This window comes from Astatotilapia calliptera, chromosome 20 (genome assembly GCF_964374335.1).
Source record: "Astatotilapia calliptera chromosome 20, fAstCal68.1, whole genome shotgun sequence".
NCBI classification, from domain to species: Eukaryota; Metazoa; Chordata; class Actinopteri; order Cichliformes; family Cichlidae; genus Astatotilapia; species Astatotilapia calliptera.
In genome coordinates, this window is record NC_137441.1 from 2,174,628 (window position 1) to 2,188,840 (window position 14,213).

General features: G+C 40.9%; 1 long non-coding RNA gene across 1 annotated transcript; it reads right to left on the bottom strand.

Moving 5' to 3' along the window:
* Positions 1 to 1,239: 1,239 nt before the first annotated feature.
* LOC145423279 (uncharacterized) lies at positions 1,240 to 2,339 on the bottom strand. The gene is made up of 2 exons (XR_013904361.1): positions 2,083 to 2,339; positions 1,240 to 1,497 (listed from the first exon to the last, which is right to left on the bottom strand). It is a non-coding gene; the product is annotated as an uncharacterized LOC145423279 (long non-coding RNA).
* Between the last annotated feature and the right edge of the window lie 11,874 nt (positions 2,340 to 14,213).

A 14,213-nucleotide genomic window follows, 5' to 3' on the forward strand; every position in this document is an offset into this window, starting at 1 on the left:
TTATACACTGCAGGAAAAACGAAAATAAATATTATAGTGCAAATTTGCAAAAAAGCCGCATATGCATCAAAATAAACTATTTCCAGCTGTGCATTATGAGTCCTAAGCATCCCAGAAACGACACAGAAAGTCATAAAGTCCAAGATAATTTTTAAAAACACCAGTATAGGCTCATGAGGCCCTGATGGTAAAAAACTACATTTCTGCAAAAATGACATCACTTCCGGTTTTCGGGCAGGTAATGGCGGACATGCGATAGTTCATGCTGATGTCTATTCCAACATAGGAAGTGTTACAAACAGCTGATCGGCAAAGCGTGTTTCTGGAATATTATGTTTTTGTTGCTGCAAGTGCTTTTTATGCAGTTTTTGCAAAGCTATATGTGGAAGGAAACTGTGACCGAGGACAAGCTGATGGCATGAGATGTAATTACAGCTCCTCCGGTTTCATATGCAAAAAAAATTATTGTGCTAGCTTACGTGGTTGCAGTGCTACTGGGATTTAAAAATAGTTATGCAAAACGGAGCGTGCCCGCTCTGATTGGTTTTAAAGGGTTAAAAACACCAAAATGCAATGTGTATAAAATGATTACAGTTGCTCCTGCAATGAAAGATTATTATGTGATTATGCTAACACCTGAAATACAGACTTTAATGTAATATCAACAGCTCCAATAAATGCTTTAACGCAATGCTTGTTATGTGGTTCTAATGCAATAATAATGACTTAATGCAAGGTTAATTAATGCAATGATAATACAGATAACAAGTAACAGTGAAATAATTTGTTTTATCCCACAACTGGAAGGTCCATGTCTGTAGGTTCAGCTGTGTCTCCCTCCTGTGTTTTGTTTCCCTTTGTGTATATAAGTGTGTCTTCTGTCGGGATGAGAATATTATTTTACTGTTACTACACAGCAAATCCAGCATGTCCAAATTAACACTGTCGGATTTGATTTCAACACTATTAAAGTGTCTATATGGGTCCACACCAGAGAGTGTTAATTTAACTCTTTTTGGAGAGTTGGTACATTAACACTGATTTAGTGTTAAACACCAAATCTGTCTGGAGTTGATAATTTAACACTTAGTGTTAAGAGTTTATATATTAACTCTCAAAGAGTATTTTAGTTTAACTACGTAAGAGTTATCTTCTAATTCATTCTAAAAAGCGGGAATTTTACTGTTCTGAACTTCTAGAAATTTCTTTTGGAAATAAACATTTACTAAAAAGATGCAATGGTTTTTGAAAAACATTTATTCTGAACTGTGCACCACAATTTCAAAACATTTTCTGAAAGATGTAACAGTATACATGTTCTCACTTTCATTAGAATTTTGTTTATCAAAAGGTCTGACATAGGTGAGCTGGTAAATGCAAATAACAGCATTCTCAACACTTATTTCTTCAATACAATATGCATGTCCTTCATTCATCCCTTTGTGGAACTTCAACGCACTTCTGCTCTCCCCCATATTCCATCTTCACAAGCATATCCTGTGCGGAGATTGAATACAAATTAGTTGACACTAATTAATGGCACAAATAATCCAGTAAACAATTGCAGCACAGTAAAAAAAAAAAGGAATCCTCTTTGAGTCATTACTTGTGTAAAGTATTTTCCCAAAAGACAAGGACACAGGCAACAGGTAATACTGAACTAAATGTAAAACCTCAACCTTTTTCATTTTTACCTAAACCGTGTGCATAAAACTGGAGGGATCTAAATGCTAACGTAGAATCCAGTCAGGACGTCTGCTACTGCTGTTTGCTCGTTTGTTTGTTTTTATGGGTGATCGTTTTCAGGCTTCATGCAGCACCATTATACCAACATTTCACATTCTACACATTGTTTTAGGTGTATTTGACCAAAAGTTTGACTGAAAATTCACATGCAAGCTTTTTTTCAAAGCTGTGGTATTTGCCCGCAAACAATACCTTTCAGCTAGCTAAAACAGAATGTTATGCTATCAGCGAGCAACATGGCTAATGCCTTTCACACAGCTTTGTCTCAAGTCCAAAGAGCCACAGAAGTAAACGCTAATAGAAATAATTGAAACAATCTTTGAAAGAATGACTTACCAAGCATGGCAAACAACTCAAATATGTAGAGCAAAATGTTCCGAAACGGCTTCACTTCAGCTTCGATTGGAGCCGTGCTGGGGGCGGAGTCTGTGAATTTACTCTATTGGTGTCATAGCCCCTGTAGGAGTTCAGAGTTAAGAGGTCAAGAGTTAATGTTTCCATTGTAACACCTCCAGATTTGACATAGAAACACTCATTTTTAACACTCGATTTTAACTACTATCATTTTACACCTCAGAGTTACATTAAAAGAATGTGACTCTACTTGGGCTAAAATTAACTCTACTTTTGCAAGAAGACTATTAACACCAAAACATTTAACACTTTTGAATTTGCTGTGTATTCATAACCATTATTATTACTGTTGCATCACTTATGATTTATCATTATTATTTCATTAGAGCATTTATTGAAACTGTTGATGTTACATTAAAGTCTGTATTTTAGGTGTGAGCATAATTACATAACAATCTTTCATTGCAGGTCCAACCGTAATCATGTTATGCACATATTGCATTTTTGTGCTAATTAAAGAGTTGAAGGTCGGTCAAGTTAATTAATGGTTTGCTCCTCAAAGTACAGCTATTGAAAGGATTGCACGCATGCTTACAGTACAATTTACCACATATTATACATGCTGTCCAGAGATGGAATAAAGGCCTGTGTGCCCTGTGGTATTGAAGTTTGCCTGGTAACAGATGACGCAGAGGGAGGTCATGCACTAAGGTTAAAACACAGACACACAGTCTGCCTGAATACACATTCACAAATAAGTGAAGTGCAGTAAGTGATATAACAGGAAGCATCTGGCGGGTGGCGGAGGAACAGAGGAAGGAACTGTTCTTTTTTTAGAATATGTCCTTGGCAGAATTACTGGAACATGCATGTGTTTTTTATCTGCGTTGACGCATATTACTCGTCATCAACTATGTTATATATATGACACCCCATTTATTGTTCGGAGGAGATCTAGGCTGATGTTTTGCAGAGCTCATCTTCCCACATATATGTGTTTTAATAAAATCATTGTTTTGACGCACAATGGACCTTCAGTCGTATGTCTCTTTCCTCAAATACGAATCAGGACACTTCTCTCAGTGCTTGTTGTTGGTTCATCTGCTTTTCATGCCCTGTGTTTCATGTTTTCTTGTTTGTTTTGTTAGTTATCCCAGTTCAGGGGTCCGTTCTTCGTACCTCGCTTACTACATCCAAGATCAAATGACACATCCAAGATCAAATCATCGCGCTAACTTTGAGCTCGCTATTCCAGTTCTTCAAACACACCTGTTGTTGACGATTAGTACAGCTGGATGAAGTAATGTGAGATCACTGGGTGGCTTAACAGGGGCTATGCATCGAAAGTAGAAACATTGATCGGCAACCCTTTGATTGGTCGGCGAAAATGTCGAAGGAGCGCGCTCAGTATTTTTCTGCAGCAGAGGAAGAACTCTTGATTGAGGGATTTCAGGAGTTTCAGAGTTTAATTAAAACGCAAGGGAACACTGCAAAGGCTGCAGAAGCAAGGAGAGAGGGCTGGCAGGAAGTTGCTGACAAATTAAACTCGTAAGTAATTTAATAATAATAATAATAATGGATTGGATTTATATAGCGCTTTTAAAGGCACCCAAAGCGCTTTACAATACCACTATTCATTCACTCCCACATTCACACACTGGTGGAGGCAGCTACGGTTGTAGCCACAGCTGCCCTGGGGCAGACTGACAGAGGCGAGGCTGCCATATCGCACCATCGGCCCCTCTGGCCAACACCAGTAGGCGGTAGGGTAAATTTATTATATTACACTATATTATATTATATTATATTACATTATATCCTCTTTCACATTAGAGCCACGACAGGACCCACTAGAACATGGGAACAAGTAAAAGTGAAATATAAGAATATTCTACAGAATGGTAATATTTATCACTTATATTGCTTTTAGTCTCTTGAAAAGAGACCCTGAAATAATCTGTTTGTTTATAACAGCAACCAAGAAAAGGGCAGAGCAAAAAAAGACAGGTGGTGGTTGATAGGTTTGTAGCCTGAACTTATTCGCTGGAACGTTTAAGACAATACAATTACACAACAAAGCAAGACACGAAGTAGGCAAAGTTCTTCAGCCGTTCCTTCGCTTGACCCCAGTTGCTCTCGTCCATTCTCCCGTAACACTGCTCTTTTATTGAGGTTACATGAATATGCATAGGTTCATTAACATATGACGTCTACATACACACAAAGAGTACCTTGCCTGTGTGTGTGTGTGTGTGTGTGTGTGTGTGTGTGTTTGTGTGTGTGTGTGTGAGGTCAAGATGTGACCCTGTGAAGACTCTCCAAAGCTGGTGCCAGGAGTCTAGCAGGTCCATCTGAACAAAGGGCTCTTATACTTAAAGAGATGTACGTGTGTTTGCTATACCACATATCAATAAGAGAAGATACGACCTCTCCTAGGAGGTGTGTGATCTATGCCAGAACACTCTGTAGAGGAGTGAACGCACTCCCCTCTTCATGCTACACAGAGTTGTTACAGACCTCCTAGGATGAGACATTCTTTCAATATACAAATGATTATATACTTCTAAGCATATATGAGTAAATATTTCTAAGCATAAATGACAATCAACAATACAAAACCTAACATTCCCCCTTTTGACAATTATGCTAGAAAAGTTCCCAGTTATGAATACCTCATGTCTGACAGTTTCAATACAAACCTTTTTATACTCAGCATATGTCAAATCACCCTAGATTACTGAAAAAGTACACAGTTTAACAAATGTGTTTGCAGTTATCCCATTCCTCATTGATCTCATCCAATGGCAAACTGCATCCTACGAGCAAACAAATGAATTGTTAATGGTCAAAAGAGAAATTAACATTTTCAAAAACATCCCAGCTCTGCGGTGATCACTCATCATCTGTGCAGAGTGGTTTGAGTTCTGCAGGGCGTCATGAATGTCTCTTCCAGTTGTTTCCATCACTGTCCATAGGACCAGAGTTCAAATGTATGTAGAATAAACATTCAAACATACCAGTTGGTTTTGTTGTTTGTCAACATGGGTCTCAGCTATCTCCAAAGCTGCAGACCTCTCAGCACTCTAGTTTTATGGCCTCTACCAACCCCCATCACCTCACTTCAGGCCTTCGTCCTGCGAGGGGGATATTTATGAATCCTCCATTGTCCATGCTCTGCAGAAAAACCTCTCTGTGAAAAGGGTGCTGGATTCAGTTATCTTACTGCTGTTGTGATCCCAGCAGCCTTCAGAGTGTCATCGTATGCACAGTATAGTGGCACAGCATTAGGTGATGTTCATAGGAAACTGCTGTCATCACCACCATAGCTTCTGGTTCCTGTGCTTTTCACAGAATCATGATGCCATCCTCGAACTCCCTCTGCGCTGTCGATGGAGCTTGGCACGCTCCCCTCATCCTTCAGGTGTCCGTCTGTTGTCCACAATCTCCTCTGTTGGTCTCTGGAAATCCCCTTTGGCACAGCTCTCATTCCAACGCAGTTTCATGGTCCTTGCTGTGGCTCCAAAGTCTGGTCTCATGATGGGCCCCAACCAGCTCGACCTTTGACCTCAACCACTGCCTGGGCTGTCAGCTATGCCTGGAATGGTTCTTGCTTCTCACTGGGCCTCTTAAGATTTCTCAGGAGATCCCTTTCAGCAATACTCTGACTGCTGCACCTGTATTTCCTTGCTAGGAGGAAAAACTTCCATTTGGAGAGCATGTCAACAATCATCAAACCACATTTTTTAGTTCAGTGAACTTCACTTATAGGCCATCAAAGCCTCATCTGAACACGGATGTACGACTTGCATAGGTTTAATACCTGTAAATAAACAGTTAATCATAGAAAACATTATTTCATGTTAATCCTGGACCCCTCCTCTTGACTCATGGACACTCCCACGAGTCAACCCATCAAACCTGGATCCCTGTCCTAAAGAAAAAGGTTAGCTAGATCATGTCCCAGGCAACATCAGGGCATCTCCGCTGGAGTAGCTCCGTAACCCTGCAATAAAAGATGTTAGCGTGTTTTGCATATTAAGTTTGCTTAACACCTGGCTCTCCCAGGAGCCTGCATACACACCATCGTGGCCTGGAAAGCAAAATCTGGAAGTGAAATCAAACTTCACACTTGTAAATAATTGTATCATAAAAGTAATAAAGCATTCAACATCAGCAAGACAAGTGTCATGTGCAGGTTTTCCCAAATCAGTAAACTACAACTATTACCCTAATTTGCCTCAGACATGGATCATCCCATGTGCTCAGTTAACATTAATGTAATCGGTGACTGCCCTTAAGCAAAGTCACTCCACTCATATATTACTATGGGCTCAAAAGTGGCCAGCAAATGAGCCCATATTAAACTATCCCATAAACACTGCATCTCTTATTTGTTTTTCCTCATGTCACTTGTCCGCTTCTGCTGAATCCTCTACATGCATTCTTAGAAAAACAAACATTAGCAATACACATTGACTGTGGTCAGACGCAGGTCGACAGGTTCCAGAGGTGCCATAAAAAGACCATAAAGTTAGCCATCCATTGCGTGGAAAGAAGTGACACTAGTTTTCAACACAGGAAATTTCTCACATGTTATTCACATCATCAAAGTAACCTTCACATTATCCCAACAACACAGTGTAACAGCACCACCACTCATGACCTGGAAACACAGTTTCTTCACATATAAACCCAGAAATCCTGTAGTAGGAAAAAACATCAACCAGTTGTCCTGGTATAAATCACGTGATCAAACCACATGAAGAACTGTAATGCTGTAGAAAAGAAAATGCAAATGTTAGCGCTGCGCAGGTGTATACACACTTTCTCACAGTTTCCTCTGTGAGCAACACAAGGTAGTGAATAACACCCCTGGTAGATGCACAGACACAGAAAGTGGCACTTAAAAGGTTAAATCATCACGCAACCTCGAATGTTGCTGTCATCTTTCTGCTCCTGTAAAAGGAAATACACATAGATTCATCTGCACCTTTGTCAGGCGGGGGTCAACTTCGCACAGTCGTGTTACAATAGTAAAGTCTTGTCAGCTTTTGTCAGCTTTTACCAGTCAGTCAGTCAGTTTTTTTTTCTTTCACTCATTCATTCATACATTCATTCTTTCTTTCTTTGCTGATAGTGGAACCTATCGTCGCATTTAGTTTCCACTCTCAGCAAAATGACGTCATTTCAAAAAGAAAAAGAACTTTAGCTCGGAATACATCGCTGAATCCTTTTTGGACAGGAACTTACTTTCTAATTGTCCCAAATAAGTGGCTTTCTCCAGAGCCCATTTTAATGTGGAGAAACTCGTAATAATTTCCTCGACGACGTGTCGTACAGCACTTTCTGTTCTAATCGTGCAGATCTGCTCAAACGACAGAGATTATCGAACAAAACTTTCAGTGCACTGTAAAAGTATCAAAATAAAAAAGCCTTGTTAAGTCATGACACAAGCTCCTCATCTCAGGAGGGTAAATCATACCATTAGCATGGTTTATCATACCATCATACTAATTGGCAGGCTCAACTTCACAACAAAAGGAAAAATTTTCAGCTAGATTCACTCCAAACCAACCATCAGCTGCACAACACACAACATAACCCTAATGTCCTATTAGCTATGAGTTTAATCCCCAGGTCTGTGCTCTTCACTCATTTAGGCCACAGATTTTATTCCGTTTTCCTTTTTCCCTTCATCCTAAAACATGTGACATGGTGTCATGAACTTCACAAAGGAAGTTTGTTCTGACGTATCCAGAATTGTGTATCTAGGTACAGGATTCACTCGCACATCAAAATAGGAAACTCAGTGTTTTAGAGTCTCCACTCAACACACAACAAACTCCAACACATCTCATTCACTCGTGCTAAAATTCAGTCACCTTTCCTTAATCTAAGAACGATCAACTAATTTGCATATCAGCTATTAACCCACTAAGTTGACAGGACAACAGAAATGCACGTTCAAAATGTTATCACAAAAATAGAATTTCCCTCATACAGTAAATTACTTGTGCTGCATCAATCAAGCAGCAAGCATTTCCCAATTTACTATATCAACGACTAAATTTATTGTCTGATCACTGGTTGGTCAAACCAGAATCTTTTTTTTTTTTCCACAAAAGTTAAACTGTTGTCCTGCAACCTAGAGAGTTAATTGTCAGCATTGGATAAATTCAGTATTTGATAACAAGTGTCTGTTAAATTCACACTATTTTAACACTGACGAGAGATAACAAGCTAATTTTCATTGCATGTGTGTTTGTGTTATTAGGCAGATTTAATCAATGTCTGTGGAGCTGCATCTCCAGCAGGGCATGTTCTTAAAGCTGCCTTTCCTACACACTTCTCTGCTATTATTTGACCATTTCTTAACTAATGTGCTATGAGTCCACTGGTCTTTGCATCACACGAGGTGACTTGGACAAGATGATAAACAGACTCACATGCTTAAGATGTTGTGTAATCTTCATGAGCTCTCTTGTGTTTGTAAGTGTTAGTAGGGTTAATGCATGTTCTGCTTGTGTGTGTGATTTTGTATATGTTTCTTTTTTTGCAGTGTTTCAGACTCCTTCACAATTTTCCAACTTAAGCAGTCAGTTTTCTTTTCCCCAGGTTTGCTAACCCAAATTTTGATTTCCCACATTAAATAACAGCATTCCTCTGTGTTTCCACTTACTCTCACTCTGTTGTCCTCTCCCACTTTGACAGTCCAACAGCCGGCAGTTCTCCTTCAACTTTGTCCTGTGTTTCACTGTCTCTTCTTGCCATTTTACTGCAAGGTGGCAAATGTCAAACTCCAACAGTCTCCTCAGTTCTCCTCAAACGTTCTTTTCACATGCACAGTGAATTTGCAGCTTCTTGTAAACACAGTGCCATTCATCCGATCAGGCAGGATGATGGGTTTGCTCTTCTTCTCCGATGCTGTTTGTCCACACTGCTGCTGCTTGCTGGGACTCTTTGCTCAGGACTTTGCTGCTGTCTCTTTATCTGCCATGCTATTGCTCTTTGGAGCTGCATTCCTTGTCTTCAGGGAGGAGTGAGAGCTTGCTTGTGAGGTTGAGAAACACATGGCGCTGTAAATAAGTCAGCCAGAAACTTGGCCTGCATGTTTCCAATGATGTTAAACTATAACTTTCTTCCGACTGCTGCATGTGGAAAATTGATTCAGGTCTGCTTTTCACCTGAAAGTGACAAACTAACAAACTAAGACATTTTCATTATTATCATCACTGCTTAATCAACACACATCTCTCTCTCTCTCTGTGTGTGTGTTTTTGTGAACAATCCTTTCTTAAAAGCAGAAAATGAAATTGTAGTTGTTTTTGGCTAATCAACACAAAACCTTTTTCCTATGTTTTTTTTTCATCTACAATACAAATTCTTTCTTCTTCACTCTTTTTTTCTTTCTTTACAATAGCTGGTGACCCGCAGAATCAGCGCTCTCACAATCAGAGGCAATTACTTTTACACAGCGCACAAAAACACTGTGACGTCAGACACATTCACACTCACTTTGTCAGTTGCATAAATAAATCATATGGCTGATGATATGTGCCATGGTGATCCATAGGCAGGATCACAAGTTTATTTAATTATTTTTAACTCAACAAAACAAATAAACAAAAACATGATGCTGATGCTATGAACACTCCACACACATGAGTCAAGATGCAGGAAAACTGCTCACGGAAACGCTGCACACTCCAGTTATCACAGTTATCATAGCTCTGTTTCCCTCTCTTTGAGTAGTCCTCAGACAGCTCTCGATCTGATAATGTGTAGCTTGCTCATCAGCTCAGAAGAGACCGCAACGCAACCTCACACAGTGGTTGTGTGCTTTGCCCACAGTGGCAAAGACTTGCACTTTCATATTCAATTCAGCTTCTCCATCATGTACTTTTAGATGTTTCATACAGGGTTCAGCATATTAGTTGTTTTCACAGATGTGCTCTATATCTCAACAATGGCTCATAATAAGACGACAGTCTTTCACACAGGTCAAGTGCCTCTATGCACATCATTAGTTTAAATATTTGCCTATATCACTTCACCTCATATGTCATTGTACTGAATTTGAGCAACCACAAGCTTAATGCAGATTACTTTTAGCAATTATCCACCTCAATTAAATCTATGGTCTGGCACACAGGCTGTTGTCGAACAGGGCAAGCTAAAGAATAAACATTTTGTGTCAGCAAGGGGTGGGGGAAAGCCATTCACCAGAGCATATCTTAAGTGCTGCTGATGTGGGCTGGCCTTCTCCACACGCTCTTCACAACAACAGCTGCTGACGTCACAGACCACGTGTTCTGCTCCGCACACACTCACACAACAACAACAACAACGACGACGGCAACAACGACAACAACACAAAATAGGCCTATCGTCCAGCACAGTCTGGACCCCGCGGAACTTCTCAACGTCCCACAAAGTGGCGGAGAACTCACCTCTCGCTGCACAAAGTAGCGAGGAACCTCTCGCTGCACAAAGTAGCGAGGAACCTCTTTCTCCACAAAGTAGCGAACTTCTCAACGCCCCACAAAGTGGCGGAGACTGCACAACCACACGGTTATACAGTCGGGCTCTTTAAACTTACTTACTTAGCGTGTAATATCAGCCTCGGATCCTGCCGATCGTCATTCATCGAGGAGAAAAGACAGACAGCTAATCCACAGGAACTTCCTGGCTGACGTCTCACATTCGATGGCGTCTGGCACGTTGGAGAGGTGTGCGCTTCACGGATGAATCATGGTTCACATTGTTCAGGGCAGATGGCAGCTGAGAATGTCCCAGTTCTTGCATGGCCAGCATACTCACCGGACATGTCACCCATTGAGCATGTTCGGGATGTGCTTGACCGGCGTATATGACAGCGTGTACCAGTTCCCACGAATATCCAACAACCTCGCACAGCCATTGAAGTGGAGTGGACCAACATTCCTCAGGCCACAATTGACAATCTGATAGACTCCATGCGACGATGTGTTGCACTGCATGAGGCAAATGGTGGTCACACCAGATACTGACCGGTTCTGGGTCCCCAGACCCCCAATAGCGCAAAAAACTGCACATTCCAGGGTGGCCTTTTGTTGTGGGCAGTCTGAGGTACACCTGTGCACTACTCATGATGTCAGATCAGCATCCTGATGTGGCACACCTGTGAGGTGGGATGGATTATCTCAATATAGCAGATGTGCCCACTACCACACATTTGGACTGATTTGTGACCACTGTTTGGGAGGGATGGTTATATTGTGTATCTGGAATGAATTTTAGGTCTCTACGTCCATCCCATGGGGAATGGGAGCAAAAACAAAAGTGTTGCGTTTATATTTTTGTTCAGTGTAACAAACAAAACTCCCTAATGGTCCCTACGCTTTCCTACACAAAATGAAAACCAAACAAAAGACAATTCTCTTACCTAACTTTCTACATGAAAAACAGGAGAAAACTTAATCAACAAAAATGGCTTCTCACGCCTACTAGGCTGCTGATGGATATTAAACTCACTGATCAGATTCCTGTAGCCAAATCCTATAATGCGGTCCCACATGCTCTCTATGATGAAGTAAAAAGTCACATTCAGGACTTGTTAAAAAAGGACTTTATCCGCTGTTGGGGGAAACTCTGTTAAAGACCCAGGAGAAATAAAGACACAATGAGACAAAGTTACTTTCTTTATCAAACGTATACACGGATGAGCTGCGAACAACTCACAACGTGAACAGAGGCTTGGCACTTTTTTATAGGAAAGACAGTGAGAACAGGATAAGAAAATACAAAACAGATAAAATAAACAACTCCATATGTGGCGCTAGTCTCGTCAGCAGAGAGCTGTGAGAAAGCTGTGAGAGATAAAACAATCTAAAACAATATGTCCCAAAACAGTGTCTTTGCTGAGAAAGTCTAAAAGGATAATTCTAAACTAATCTAACCATAGACAAAGGGCATCTTTGTACATTTAAAAGAAGGTAAAGAAACACAGAATAATTTTTCCTGTAACATCCGCAAATCAACCTCACCATATGCCTCTCCAATAGTGTGTGTGAGGAGGCGGGATGGAGGCCTGAGACTGTGTGTCGATTATAGGGGCCTCAATAAAAAGACCATTCCAGACAGACACCCTATTCCACGAATACAGGAAATCCTTGATGGACTTGGCGGTAATACGTGGTTTAGTGTGCTTGACCAAGGCAAAGCGTACTATCAAGGTGAAATCAGCGAAGACTTGAAAATATATACCACCTTCACAACACCCTGGGGGCTGTATGAATGGAATAGAATTCCATTTGGACTCACCAATGCGCCTTCAGCTTTCCAATGTAGTATGGAGGAAAGTTTAGAAGGCTTGAGGGACAAAATATGCACTCCATATTTAGATGATGTTTTAGTGTACAGTCAAACATTTGAGCAGCATATTGAAGATTTGAGATCAGTTCTCAAACGTCAGCAGGCTTGGGGCGTAAAACTAAGACCTGATAAATGTGACTTGTTTAAAAATGAGGACGGTTACAAAATGGATGAAAAAGAGGTACAAGCAGGACGAGCTTTGAAGGACAACCCACCGACAAACATTAAAGAGCTGAGAAAGCTTTTAGGATACTACCGAAGCTATGCACAAGATTTTTCAAGACATGCAATGTGACTATATGATTTACTCTCAGTTGACCAAACACCAGCGCGGTCAGCCAAGGCGGGGCATGCTGCACCCACCCAAAAAAATCATATGGAGTGACAGCCACCCAAAAAGCACTAGACTATTTGGTGGATGTTTTGACTAATCCACCCGTGATGGCTTATCCTAAGTTTGAGGAACCCTTCATTCTGCACATCGATGCATCAGAAGAAGGCCCTGGTGCAGTTTTGTACCAGAGGCAGGACAGTAAATTAAGAGTAATTGGATATGGATCAAGAACGTTAACACAGGCTGAGAAGAACTACAGGTGGCACTCAGGGAAACTGGAGTTTTTGGCACTAAAATGGGCGGCGACTGAGCGCTTTAGAGACTATTTGTTATATGTTTCCTCAGTGACAGTATACAGTGACAACAACCCTTTAACCCAGGGGTGGGCAATCTCAGTCCACGAGGGCCGGTGTCCCTGCAGGTTTTAGATGTGTCCTCGAACCAACACAGCTGATTTAAATGGCTAAATTAGCTCAACATGTCCTGAAGTTCTCCAGAGGCCTGGTAACGAACTAATCATGTGATTCAGGTGTGTTGACCCAAGGTGAGATCTAAAACCCGCAGGGACACCGGCCCTCGTGGACTGAGATTGCCCACCCCTGCTTTAACCTATGTTTTAGGCACAGGTAAACTGAATGCGACAGGACACAGATGGGTTTCCGAGCTGGCTGATTTTAACATAACACTGAAATACAGACCTGGAAAAAGTAACGTGGATGCAGACTTTTTGTCCAGAACACCTTCTAGTATGAACTCATACATGTCAGAATGTACTGAGCTGTGTTCGCCTGAAGTGTTAAGCGCAGTACTGAATGCCATTGAAACACAGGAAGAACAACAACTGGATTGGATATCAGCTATAACGTGCAATCGAGAAGTAAATAAAATACTTAGAGAAACTCAGCCAGATGTGAGAATCACAACACAGGAGCTATTACAAGCTCAAAAGCAGGACTCTGCCGTAGCTTATGTTCTCAACTTAAAGAGCACAGGTGCAAGCTTTGACAAAACATCAGCGACCAAATATCCTAAAGTAAAACAGCTACTACATGAGTGGAAAAAGCTGTTTATTTCAGATGATGGGTTGCTGATACGAAAGACTGTGACTTATACTCAGATTGTGATTCCAGAATCGAACAAAGAACTGGTGTACAAACACCTTCACTGCGAAATGGGTCACTTGGAGGTGGACCGTGTGATGAATTTGGCAAGGAGTAGGTTTTATTGGCTGAATATGTACAAAGATATTGAGTTTTTCATCACACGTGTGCAAATGTAATATTCAGAAAAAACCTACAGTTCAGCGTAGCGCCTCCATGTGTCACATGCCGGCTACTGCACCCTTTGAAATGGTTTCAATAGACTATGTCCATCTCGAAAAGAGCAGGGGAGGGTATGAGTATATTTTAGTGTTACAGGACAACTT